Genomic DNA, 13,800 nt, shown 5'->3' on the forward strand with positions numbered 1-13,800 from the left:
AGAACAAATTGGTCCCTGATGAAGATACCTTGTTGGTTTTATTTTCTCATAATAAACAAAGCAGCCATAGTGACAGGGTTGACTGCTTCTTATTTTCATTACTGCAGAGACATCAAACAGAGACAGAGAATTTAAAGCATCTTTCTTTCCCTCCACCTGCTTTTGCCTTTTCTCAGAATTTCTGAGAAACTTCTACTGTTATTTGGTAATCACTTTTTTTTTTCATATTCTGCTGTTATTCACAGAGTTATGCCAAAAGGCCCCTGCATCTGACAGCATATTATCAATTCTCTCTGTGTTACTTGCCAAACCATAACATTGTTCTTCCTTCTTGACACCTTCTTGAATATATCACCAAACATCCTGAAGACAATAACCCCCATTGTGACAAATGTTCAGCAGGCTGGAGGGCTCTGCTGCCCTTCCACAGCACCCCATCACAGACTCATGCCCCAATGCCCCACAATCATCCACAGTCCACTCCCACTCATATTCTGCTTTTCCAAGTACAGTTTCCAAGCCCCCTGAGACTCCTATGCACATTACATGCATTTCTTACCTCAGCATGCAGCACATATATTTTTTTGGTGATGACACTAAGACAAAAGAACAGACAGTAACAATTAAAAGTGCTTTTAGTGCAATGCAGCATCTACATTAAAACTTCCACAGTGATTTGTGTGTGTTTTTAATTAAGGCCAGGCTGATTTCCAAGGCTGATTCCCAATCTCTCACCTTGGGTAAAGTGAACTATATCAAGCTATGTATCAAATAATCAGCAGGGTTTATCAGCACTGGGATATGATCTGCATTTTCCACAAATATTGTCTTAAGAGATTAGGGGCTAAAGGAAAAAATGTGAAAATGGTGCCAAGAAAATGTTCCTGCCATGCAGTCAAACTGAAATTAATTGAGTCTGAAGATGTGGGAAATTACTGGAGCTTCAGTGTGATTTGCATTAATTTGAATCATTATTCCTTAAATTTTATTTCTTTCCTGGGTAAATGCAGAGCTGCAAGTAGAATTGCTGGGTCTGAGATGGCTTTTTGAAAAGGAAGAAGAGCTCTGAGAGAGGACGTGTCTCTGTGTCCCTTGCCCAGGCTCTGCTCCACAGTGTCCACGTAGTCAGCGGGCTGCGCACCAAAGCAAAGGAAGGGGAGGGGGAGAGCGAAGGATGGACTGAGGGAGGAGCCCAACTAGGCAGCTACTTAGATGCATAATTTTTCTTCACCCCATTCTAAGGACAGGAAAAACAATTCAGGGAAAGCTGCATGAAGCAGGACTAATTCCTCCCAGTCATCCTCACTTCTCTCCAGTTACAGCTCTAGCAGAGGCCAGACACCAGCACCAGTGGGGCCACAGGCTCTGCTGAGCAATCCCAGCCCCTGGGAGCAAGACAGCCTGGAAGCAGGGGAGGAAGAGTGGTATGCATAGCTGGGAAAAGAGTTCCAAATTCTGTTTGTTTCCAGAGCTCTGGCTTTTTTTTGTTGTTGTTTTTTTTTGGGGTTTTGTGCCTTGGAGGAATGGTGCTGGCCATACAGCTCCTGCTCCTGGATTAGCTTCTCATTCTCATTGTCTGGGATGATGGCTGACTGCAAAGAGCCTCATGATTTTTAGTTTAGTAAAAGGGAAAAAAGAATGATTGCATGTTGCTGTTGTGACAAACTACTTCCATAGACACACAGCCAGCCCTCTCCTGCTGCATGAAACTAAAGTGTTTGAAGAAATGGAGCACACACAGTTGTAGTTAAAGGAAAAGGTGCAGAAGGAAAATCTGGAGGAATTCCTTTCTCCCCCTGCTTCCTCAGCCATGTACTCACTTGCAAGTGACTACAGGCTTGCAGCAGAGAGGTGTTTTCATTGGGAAACGTCCTAGCAGGCTGATTGGGTGGGCCATTGCCCTTTGAATCAATGCCAAATCCAGCAGTCTAGGAAGAAGGAAACTTAAAAAAAAAATTCTGCTTCAGGCCTAAATCAACAAAAACTGGAATAGACATCCTGGAGGTAGAATTTTTGGGGTTCAGGCAGGAAGGCAGGTGTAACCAAGATTTCTCTCCACTCCACTCCCCTACTCATCTGAAAGCTCTTTTTTCCCATTAAAGTCAAAGCTGCTTTGCAAACGTCTGTTTCTTTTGCATTCAGAAACATCCTTTTCCCAGAAAACCTGTGCAATGTTTCGCTTTCTAGAGCTGTCTAGTTTTCTAGAGCTTGGCAGCAGTGCATGTGGCACCCACTCCCTCTGCAAACCTCCTGCCACTCTAGCTCACTTAAAGCAGCCCTCAGACCTCTCTGCTCTGTGCCTCCTACTAGGGAACGTGAAAAGAAAATATGAGTGGATAAGTAAGCAGCAGCTGGGCAGTCGTGGAAGGAAAACACTGACCACATATTCAAAATGTGGTAAATAGAAACAATTGGCAGCAAAATTATCTGTAACTTAATGATCTAGTCTGATTCTAGGTAGTCTCATAGCACAGGATATGTTCTGGACATTGAATTGGTCTGTTTCTGGTGCAGTCATTATTTCAGCCTGGAATAGTTTGTTTGGGCTACATGGCCTTCCTGCTTCTTGCCTTGTCCAACTTTGGATGGGCAGGAAACCACTTCATGATTCTTCAAGGTTCAAGTGTTTGCTATTGAGGATGCTGTTCTTTTTCTAACATCTTTAATACAGTCACCTATGGACAACAGGCTGTTCCATAGTCATAATCAGTAGGGACTGGCACAGAGCAGACAGGCACCCACATAATTATAGGTAGGGACACACATGTATTTATAGGACCATGCAAATACCTAGGACATGCTCTCATAAAAATTGTGTTTCTCAGTTGTTTGTTCTTAGCACTTTAGATAAAGGCCATTCAAACTGAGAGAACATAGTTGTTGGAATATGGGCCAAAATAGCAGAAAAAACTGACATAAAGAATCTGCAAGGATGGCATGTAAGCCATATATCCTTATAACCAGGGTCAAAGGACTCAATGCTTGATCCTTCCTTGTATTGAAGGAGAAATCTGCTATTAACCCGGGTTTGTGGCATCAGACTAAGAAGTAGCCACTTCTTAGAAGAGGGCAAGCAGAGGAGAAGGAAGAAGAGCTATCATTGTCTTTTACACTTTTCCAGATTCCCACTAATTTTAGTTTCTTTCTACCAGAGAAGCTGGAGGAAAATACACTGCTCTTAAAGTCTGTTTCAATTAGATTCAACTATTTTATTTTCCTTTCTTTTGCTTTCCATCTATTTTTATTTTTCACACAGATCTTCACATAAAGATCAAATAAAACCTTCCATCTTTAAATTATATTTAAGTTATTTGGATGTGTATTCTCCACGTGGAGAAAGATAAAATTGAAAGACTGATGTACTGAACTTTTGAAAAAATGCTGATAAAATGAGCAAGTCTGCCCTCCTGATTATTATTTGTGACTAATTACCTGATTTTTTAATCATGAAAGGAAACTGATCTTGCTGCAGAAGTTGTACAGCAGAGGATCTGGTATAAATCCTTGGTGTGGACTTAGTGGGTTCATATGAAGTACATACCATATTGGCTGCTGAGGAATTGAAAAGCAGTAACTCCTTAGGGCTTCTGGTAAGCCAGCTGCAAGAGACTGTTATGATACAGGGGCTGTATCAAAATCAATAGTCCCACCTTGCTGCATGGGTCAAGCAAAGTGTGTAGGAAGGTGGATGGAGTGAATGAAACAAGCCCCTCATCCACAGATGGACCAAAGAAGGTTTGGAGAGTGAGCTCCCCACTGCTTCCATTTTTTGGTGAGTCTAATTGCCATGCCTGGCACTGTGGTCCAGTGAGATCCGAGCAGACTGGCCAGAGTCTATTTGGAATTCCCACTCTATGATTTAGAAGAGCTGTATTTGGCATGCAGAGGCTGAGGCCTGAACTCCTCTGGTCAATCCTAAATATCTGTTGCTACTGACAGCCACGTCACGTCCCCTACCTCAGCCTGCATTTCTCAATTTCAGAAAATTCCCTGTCATCTTCCTCCCGCAGATCATTGCCTTGCTTCAGCAAAGCATGTAGCAAATATTTTCCTTGTAGGTCTGTTTGCATTAGACAAAATGCAACATAACATCTCTAAATTAGATGTTAGCTTGATTTTGCAGTTGGTTTTGCTTTAAAGGCACTGCAGTAACTTCTGTTCTAAACTGTTCTAAACTGTTACTGTAGTCTAAACTAGGCTAGCATGGAAGACAGTTCTGGAGCTGCTTTGGGAAGAACTGATATGCACAATGAATGTATACACAACAGGAGATGAATGATCCTCCCAGACTAAAATTAAAGTGCTTTTAAAGTGCTTTTAAGAAGCTATTGCATTGACTTTCAAAGTGGTCCTTTGCAAAAGGTTAAATTTTCAGTAAAGCACTCTCAGTTATTCTGGCAGCATTGCACTTTCTATACTTCTGCCAGTAGCTGAATTTAATTACTGTTGCACTTATGGAAATACTTACCAAACTAGAAGAGCTGCACATGAATTCCATCAGATTCATATAAAGTGAAGCAAATGCAGAGATGTTGGCCTATGGAGAGAATGTGGAGAACTTTAAAACAGAGCTTTGCATAACTGCCTCTATGTTTCATTTCTTTCCCTCTCTGGTTCAATGAATTTTAGCATGCATGAAAAAATGCAAGAAAATTGGAGAAAAGCAAAAAATTGGGGAAAATAAACTTTTCTGTCTATTGCAGTAGAGTCCCTCCCATGTTGCAACAGGTGAAGTCGCTCAGGGAGAAAAGGGTGCTGAAGTTTTCAAAAGCAGCAAGGGTGAAGTGTACCCCCCTCTTACAGTGTCTCTAGCAGTAGTTTTGTGCAAAAAGTACAAAGAGCAGGCATTCTGCTCATTCATCTTTAATGCAAATTCCAGCTGCATCATCTCATTTTCCCTCCCATTCAGAACGCGAAATGGCTTGTGCAGATCTCCACAGGTACAGTCCTACAGCCTAAGAGTGAGGCTCCTAAAAACTTCTTTCTGTTAAGGTCATATTTTTGCAGATTCCTTTTTGTTCTCTGCTCATCTGGTATCCACAATCTGTCCTACAGTTGAATGTCTGACTTTTTATTGGTCTCCAGGTATACCCTGTGCTTGACACATACAGTGATGCAGTTACCACCAGGGAAGGGGATCAGGCAAATAAAAGCACTTTCATTTCATTTCATTTCATTTCATTTCATTTCATTTCATTTCATTTCATTTCATTTCCAGTGGTTAGTGCTCTAAAGAATAGCTACTTGATAAAGAAAAACCTAATGAACATGCATTTCTCTGTGGATTAAGGCTGGACAGACTGTACTTCCTTGACATTTAAAATGTCAGAGGGACTGAGTGGTCTGATAACAAAATTAAAAACATTATTTAATTGCTGGCTTGAGTTGATCATATATATCATGGATCAATTATTCTAGGTACTGAGTCAATAGAAACATGGGAAAGCTAATTTCTTAACATTGATTTTAGCTGGATTTAAATCAGCCATCTAAGCTAGGACTTTGATTCATTCTAGAGCGCAACTCAGTCACTCTTCAAGAAAAATAAAAATTTAGTCTCCCCAGACCAGCAGGTGTTTTTTTGGTTGTTTTTGGGTTTTGGGTTTTGGGGTTTTTTTGCAATGCTACCATTACTTTTTTTCTGTAAGAACTTAAAGTTTGTGACTGAAGCAGTAGAATTAAATACTGAGTGCTAATATCAGTAGATGTGAAAGTGTTCCATGGCAGCAAGAGATTAACAAAGAATTCAAGAGAGGTTTTTGGCACCATTAGGAAAAGTAGTGACTGGAAATTATTTTATTTTAAATCTGAGAGCCATTACAAACAAAACCAAACCAAACCAAACAAAAAAGAGAAATGAACAAACAAACAAAACCCAAACAAAAAAGGAAGAAAGTAATAGAGAAAAGGCTATAGTGAGGTGGAATAGAAAAATGTACAGGACTGAACTGTAAGTGATGATATACTGCTATGGGAACAAAATAATGAAATATTTTGACTGAATGATTTAGATATTAAAATATTATCTCTAATGTAATTTCATAGATTGTTTAGAACATTTAAGATGATGCATAAGTGACAAGCTGGCAAGCAAGTTCTCATTCCTCAATTCCCACATAGGAATAAAAATAATCTCCACCTTATAATAATTAACAAAATTCTTCTGTTGTCAGAAAGGCTTCAGGTAACTTTATAAATGTTAATTTCAATTAGGCTGAATTTTAATGTGTGAAAATTTTACAAACTGCCATTATAAAAAATAATGTCTCTCAGGTTATTATTGTCACCTTAAACACAGTATACTAATAACTATTCTAGGAAAGAATTCTAAGCATCCCTGATAATTTTTTCTTCTTGGTTTTTCCAGAGTTTCTACTGCCAAATTGCAATTGAAGCTGACAGCTTTGTGATTCCTTAGACCTAAAAGTGCTGCTATGCAGTCATCTATGAAATAAGATTTATAGAAGAGTTAATATCTTTTATTAGCATATCCATGGTAAATATAGGTTGGGAAATGTTAATTAGTCAATTTGACAATTTGAGGAAAGAAGGATAACTGCTATCTATGGAGAAAGAGGATGTTACCATAAGATGAAATAGGAGTCTTTTACCTACATTTATGGAGCGCTGAGAGGAAAAGAAAAGGTAATCGTGTATCAATGAACAGTTAAATATATGTGAAGGCTAAGAAAAATTATAATGTGCTGCAAAGTCAATACCTCTACTGGAGTTCTTGAATATGACAGACAACACCCTCACAGACTGCATTTCCCAGTCTTGTCTTTCAAAGAGATTTTTGTAAACCTTCCCATTAGCCCCTCTCAATGATCAAATCTGATAGGTCAAAAATAGATCACCTATGTTTTGAAAATACTCTCCCACTGACTGATGTGTCTTGCTTTTCTGAGTTCAGACTATTGAATGCACAGCACTAGCTTGGTGTCTGGGACAATGCTCTGTGAGGACATTTAGGGAACCAGAAAAAGTACATAATTCTCTAGGGAACTGCATGTGTTTCTCTGGGTTTGCCATCAAGGATGTTTTATGTGTGCCATGTTTGCATTGTTGTGGACACAGAGCCACAAATCCCCTCTCCTTTGCAGCACTCGGGTATGGCAGATGCACAGCCATGTTCCCGCTGCTCTTTACTGCAGTCTGACAAAGGAAGGCAGCAAACCCACCCAGCGGGGTGCTCACAACCATATTCCAAACTTGTGAATCCTGTTGAATCAGCAAGATCCAACAGTGCCCATACTTCTTTTTAAAGTGAATTAACGAGGCAGTTTTGCCAGCAACAGAGAATTCCCAGTCACGTGCCAAAACTAATTTTCTTCAAATGTGCTCCATGAGGCCAGTACACCCAGCTCCCATGGGGATAAGAGAAGGTGTGATCTACACAGATCTGTGTCCTAAGTCTCAGTGTCTTGGAGGAATTGCAAAGAGCAAAGATCACTTCTACTACCACAGATCTGTAACAGTGCACCTGTTGCAATGGGTGCCTTCAGGAAATAGTCCCTAAACAAAATTTCTGTCTTGACATTTCTGTTGAATTATAAACTTAGTCTTAAATATGGAGTTTGTCCACTTTGGCCAATACTGAAAATCAGTTGTACTTTTGAAATATAATAATATTTACTTCTACTCTACAAAAGAAAACAAGTCGCTAAAAAGACAAAAAAAAAGCTAGAACCATCTCAGCTAATGTGGCAACCTGTTGGTTGGCTTCTTGTCCCTGTCTCTACAATTTTTGCTTAAGAAGCCCTCATCTCTATATTCCTTCTCTGATGTTCTGGGATAAACTCTAAGATCTATTTTGTTTTTTAGCAGCTATGACATTCCCTTTATAGCTTTGCCAATGTGTAGACAATTCTGAAGCCACTGCAGACGTAGTCCTGTCTTAGTTCATACTTTGATTCTGACTGATGAGGTACTGATAACATGCTGCAGTGAAATGTCAGCACACCAGCCCCAGATGACTGTTTGGATCTCCTATTGTAGCTGGAGGCCTACTTCAGACACAAATTTCTTTGTTGTTGACATCTACCTTTAGAGGAACACGCTCTACCCTGGGAATTCCAAATCAGAAAATGTGCTGAGTTTTATATAGGGAAACAGAGCACAGGAAGGGGTCATCAGGTTCAATGAGCCCAGTTGCCAAACATGAATTACAGTGCAGAAGATTTCTATTTCATGAAGGTCTGCAGAACAATCACCCCACATGACCCTTCTAATGGAAGTATTTCCTATTGAATTTTCAGGTTTTTTTGACTGCTGAAAATATCTTTCCCTATGTCAAAACCAATAGAACTGACAAGTATATATGTGATAATCTTAAAAATAAATAAATTTAATTCCTCATCTTCCTTTCATTGATGAAAATCACTCCTTATTTACCTTGTGGGGCTATTACCTTGTGGCAGTTCTAGCTGCAATTTAATTCTGTTATGCCAGCTCTGGTACTGAAAGAAGGCTCATCTTCTGAGACTTCTTTATTTGCACCCTAGCGGGATCCATCTTCAGCAGTTTCTTCTTGTTATGTCTCATGGAGTTGCGCAAAAGCTGCAGCTTTCCACAAGTCTCTCTGTAATAACATGTCACAGGTAATTATTGGTTTCTTGGAATGCACTACCCTGTACTTCAAGCCATAATTAAAGGAATCAAACTTCAGAACAGTCTCTGGAAATCTGAAAATAGGAGTTTAATTTACAATGTTAGGGTGGAATGGGAAATAAGTGAGCCAAAATCAGCACACCCTACAATGCTTATTTGCAGTACTCTCAACAGGGCATCCTTTTCATTTTGGCCACCAAGACTTACCCAAGGGGTCCTGTATATAAATGGGGTGGTGAGAACAACAGCAGGCCTTCTCCAGAAAGAGCAGAGTGCATTTACTGTCAAGAGAGATATTGCTTGAAATTACATTAAGATCTACTGTCAAAAGGAGAATATTGCCATTGGGAAAACAAATTGTTACAGACAAGGCTTCTTCTTATACCTGTTCATCAGTGTTGCTCGCACTGCATGCTGAAGTCCATATTTTAAATGAGGATATGGGAAATGCTTTGTTTTAAACAAGTGGACACCTTCAGGGATGTGAAAGGGTTATGTGAAAGGCTTCTGTTGTGCTTTCTGTATCTATGCCACCTTTATGTTAAATGGCTGATTTCAGAAAACTCTCAAAACTTTCTTAACAGACTCCTGGCTAAATCCAGGTTATAGTTCATCAAGTGTACTTTTAATACTTTTTCCAAAGTTCTTCAGATATGGTCTATGAATATTTCTTCCTTATTAAGTCCTGGATCATATTCAATTCAAATAAAATATTGGCAGCAGTTTAATGGGATGGTCTGTACAGATCTGGGAAGCTTCGCTATGAGCTTAGGTGTCATGACAAGATAGGCCCAGAAAACTGAACAGTGCAAATACCCAGGGTTTTATTTATTTATTGAGGTTTTGTTGGGTTTTTTAAAGTTTTAGCATCACTGCAAATTTTTTACAAATTCTCCGCAAATAAAAACATAACCTTCTTAAGTAAAAATGGAGCAAAGTACTTACCTAGATACTGATTTACCACAAATTCTCTGCCTTTCACATTCTTTCACCTCTTTCTCACAACTGACTAGCTCATTTCTTCTTTTGTGCCATTGTCTCTCAATTGTATAGTTGGAGGACATTTTACCAGCTTTTTAGGATCTAACCCATTTTCTCTTTCTCCTTCCACTCCACTCCACTCCTCTCAGTACTTTTAGGTCATATTTGAGGTTCAATTAAAAAACCCATGACATCATGATTTCCCCAGATCTCTCTCTCTTGCAGTTTTAAATAAAGTGCTTTAACTTAAAGACCCTTCAGATATGTCTCAGGGTTTTTTCCCTCCAGTTCATTCACAATATGGAAGATGAAGTATTCATTTTTGTCCCTTCCATTTTTCTTCCCCTTCTTTACAGGATAAAGGTTTCTTTTTCGCATAACATTTTTTTATCCATAAAATCTCTTACAAATATCTAGGGAGAAACAGCCTCTCCTGTGCATCAAGCATTTTCCCATACTCTCAGAATTTCTCCCAATACCTTTCTTTAAAAATATTTTTGCTTAGAAATTTAGTGCTATATTTTTTATAGAAACATACACAGAAGAGAAAATTTCTATCACTTTGTCTCAACATCTTGATTTTCTTTTCTCTTATTTCCTTATTTCCTGTATCCTGTGACAGGAGGGAAGATTAAGGGCTGATCACTGGCTGGTTCTCTAATCTGCCATTTCCTTCTGAAAATGGATGATTTAACAGAGGAAAACAAGAATTTGGGGAGATGGATTCCAATATCCAACTCTTTGTTTTGACCCTGGGCAAGAATCTGGGTCTTTGTTTCCCACATCACAGCTAAATGTCCAGCTCCACAGAATTATTTTGGATTGCACATCTATTCCTGCATCACCTTTTTTCCTTTCTCCCCCCCATTTTTGGTTTGCACACTTTGAAGGGCATGAAACTCCCTGATTTTTTAGGACTGGAAAAGCTCTCCCCACATCTACTGTGCCTCTTTCCTGCCATGAAAATCTCACCTCTGTGAAAAAGTGGATAACCTAGAGTAATTAATTTCTGAACTGGTGACAGAACTGCTGGTTATATTGGCAAATGTCCATTGTTTCTTGTGGTTTCCGTGTCTGGCCTCAAGGAATTGGATAACTCTGCTCAAATGGAGGAAAATGTGCTGGCATTTGCTTACTTGATCATTGATACGTGATTGCAAAGGTCAGGATGATACCATCAAGGCAATACACATGAAGCTGTTTTAAAGGTGTTTTCTGTTTCCTCAGTACATATTCCATTTCCTTTGGGAAGGTTCAAAGCACAGAGAATGGGGGAATAAATGAGCACTATGCTAATAAGCTTCCTGGAGCTATCATTCACATTAATTACGTTTTCTCTGCCTCCTTTGGGTATGCTGACAGAAAGACATGAATTTCACTGGGAATTTCACCTCTATAAGTAAGAACATGAATGTTATATGAGAAGGACTAGAAATAAATTTGGAATAAATAAAATCTCTATAGTTACAGAGCAGCAAAAGGGGAGATGTTTATGGTTTTCTTCTAACATTTGACATCCCCACATCCAGCTCGGGCTATAGGTCTCTTATATCAATGTCTGGAAAACCTAGCATTTTCATCCATTATAATTTAAGTGCTGCTAATGACTTCTGATCTTAGAGATTTTAACAAATAACTGAAAGCATGTATTCCTAATATTTTCATTTGGAAAACTATTTCAACAGAAGAATGATCATTAATGTCTGTTTACCTGTGATTTTCTTTGTCTTGGAAGGCTTACTTCCTACACATATTCCCATGCTCTTCTCATCTAAGTAACTTCCTGATTTCAGTGGAGCTAGTCATGGGACAGAGGAGTCCAACACTCTGCCTTGCAGAAAGACATCCAGAGCTGGTCCCATGTGGCCAGAGTTAATTTTCTTCCCTATGTTTTCAGGATTCTCCCACTGTTGTACCTCTCACATCTCTTCCTGTTTGGATTATTTCACTTGCTTTTTGAGCTTTGTTAGAAAATTAAGAGAAATGTTACAGAAGCAGGCTCTTACAAACCCTTTTCCCAGTGCTATCGCAAGCACTGGGAAATATTGTTTATTTTCCTGCTGCATCTGCACCTGGTTTCAAGCAAAACCTCTTTAGCCCCAGATGGTCAATTTTTAATGCTGCTCACAGCAGGAAGCAATAGTTTGACAGCTGACCCCTTGGTACCATCAGTGTTTCTGCATAAAACTGAGAATTGCCAAACAGAAAGAAAATACTAAGAGAAGAAAATGAGACATAAGCAGCTCCAAAGTTCAAATATGGAAAGAAGCTGGGGACTGTAAAGTGGAGACCACTGGTCTTAGGGTAAGTTTATACATTTATATATGTAGATCTCAAGTACAAAATAATACCTGAGTTAATTCCTGTTAGCAACATTTTACTGAGTTGTGTTAAGGCAGGAGGAGGCTGAAAGTACTTGTTTCTCTAACAGAAATGCCAGGCCAAATCCCCATATATGATTTTCCCATACTGCTTGAGGAGACACAAGGTGAAAAGCAGGAGGAGCCATGGCCAGTGGTGATCTGTGCTCAGGCAACACCTCTGTGCTGCTGCAGGCACAGGGCGAAGCACAGGCTGGTGGCTTGGCTGGTGGACACAGCCTTCTGTCCTTCTTCACCCTCTAGGGCTCCTGCCAGGTGAAATGGCCGGAATGGACATCTTCATATGATTTCCTATTTTCTAGTATATAGCTTTTTAAAGTGTTGTAAGGTACAGGAAAATGAATTACTCCATAAGAAGCATAAAATTATGCTATAGACTGACAGTTAAATTTCAGTGCAGAGTTTGACCTCTATTTATTTGTTCATTATTAATGTTCTGCAATCATTTCTGGCAGCATATGCCTTAGGGGTGTAGCACTCTCATAGCTGTAATATCAATATATCCACACATGCAACACTTCTGTTAGTGTAAGCCTCATCCAAGTGTTAAAAAAGGTCACCAAAATACCTCTGTGATGTGCTAGATACTTGTCTGACCACAGACACTTCTAGAATGAGGGGCTGAATGTCTGGCCAAGTCCACAGGACACTCCAGTGGCAGAACACAGCCTTTTCTGATACCAGTAAATGTACTGGTTATTCCAGTTTTTCACTGGTTTCCATCTTTTAGATTCAAGAGCATTGAAAACAATATCATCTCTCTTTTTACAGACAAAGTGGAGCACCACAAGCTCACCAGCATTGCCCCTCCATCAGTTGAACATAGTATAACCACTGTATAGAAAAATACAAACTGAGAGCTCTTTTCCTCATGGTCTTTTCAGGTGCCAATAATAGTGTCCAGTAATTCAGCTACTGTCTCCCTGTTTGTGATGATGAAATGGGATCAATTGATGTTTCTGTATGATGTCACTTATCTTGAAAATTGCTTGAGGAAAACAGGTTCTCATATTTTTGACTGCAGCTGATTCTAACCTTACAGCACATTAGATTCCCTGCTAGAGACAGTTAAAGATGCAAGGGAAGAAAATGGGACTTTAGGCAGAACAGTAAAGGATGAAGTCTTCAGCTTTTTCATCACTAGATGTGCTAAGTAGAAGGAGGTGCTATGAGGGGTTTGCAGCTGTAATCACTGCATTCAAGGCATAAATTGGCAGAAGCTATTAGGAGGAGACTGTAACAGCCTGGCCCACAGCACTGATGTCTGCAGGAGGAAAATGGCTATCCACAGGTAAACAGATCTGTCAGCAGAAGAAGTTCAACAGAAGATAAATCTTCATTCATAAATTGATTCTTCTAATTCTCTACAGGGATTTGGGTTTAATGCCAGATTACAGCCCTGTATTTTACAATGCCAGCATAATATTTTAGCTGTTGTTTTTAATGTAAGAAAGAAGTTAGAATGTTCCAGTGAAAACCATGATGGGAAAAATAGGCAGAGCAAAAGTAAAGCTATTTGAACTCTCCTAAACTGTGCAGGGAACTGTGTTCAGATGTACTACAGAAGGGTTTACTGGAATTGCCTTCAGGAGGAAAATGGGGGGAAAGTTTCTTGGTTGCATATTCATAAGACTTAAAAAGTGTTGGGGTTTGATGGGCTCTAAAATTGTGCTGTGTTTGATTGGCTTAGAAACTGTAACGGGAGAAAAAAATGTAGAAATTCCATCCTGCTTTAATCACTGCCCACTCCGAGCTTCCCTAATGACTTCCAGATGCACTCCTTTTATGCTATTGTTTTGGCACAGTTTCCAGACAACTTTTGAGTCTG

The sequence above is a fragment of the Molothrus aeneus genome, chromosome 1 (genome assembly GCF_037042795.1).
Source record: "Molothrus aeneus isolate 106 chromosome 1, BPBGC_Maene_1.0, whole genome shotgun sequence".
In the NCBI taxonomy this organism is placed as follows: domain Eukaryota; kingdom Metazoa; phylum Chordata; class Aves; order Passeriformes; family Icteridae; genus Molothrus; species Molothrus aeneus.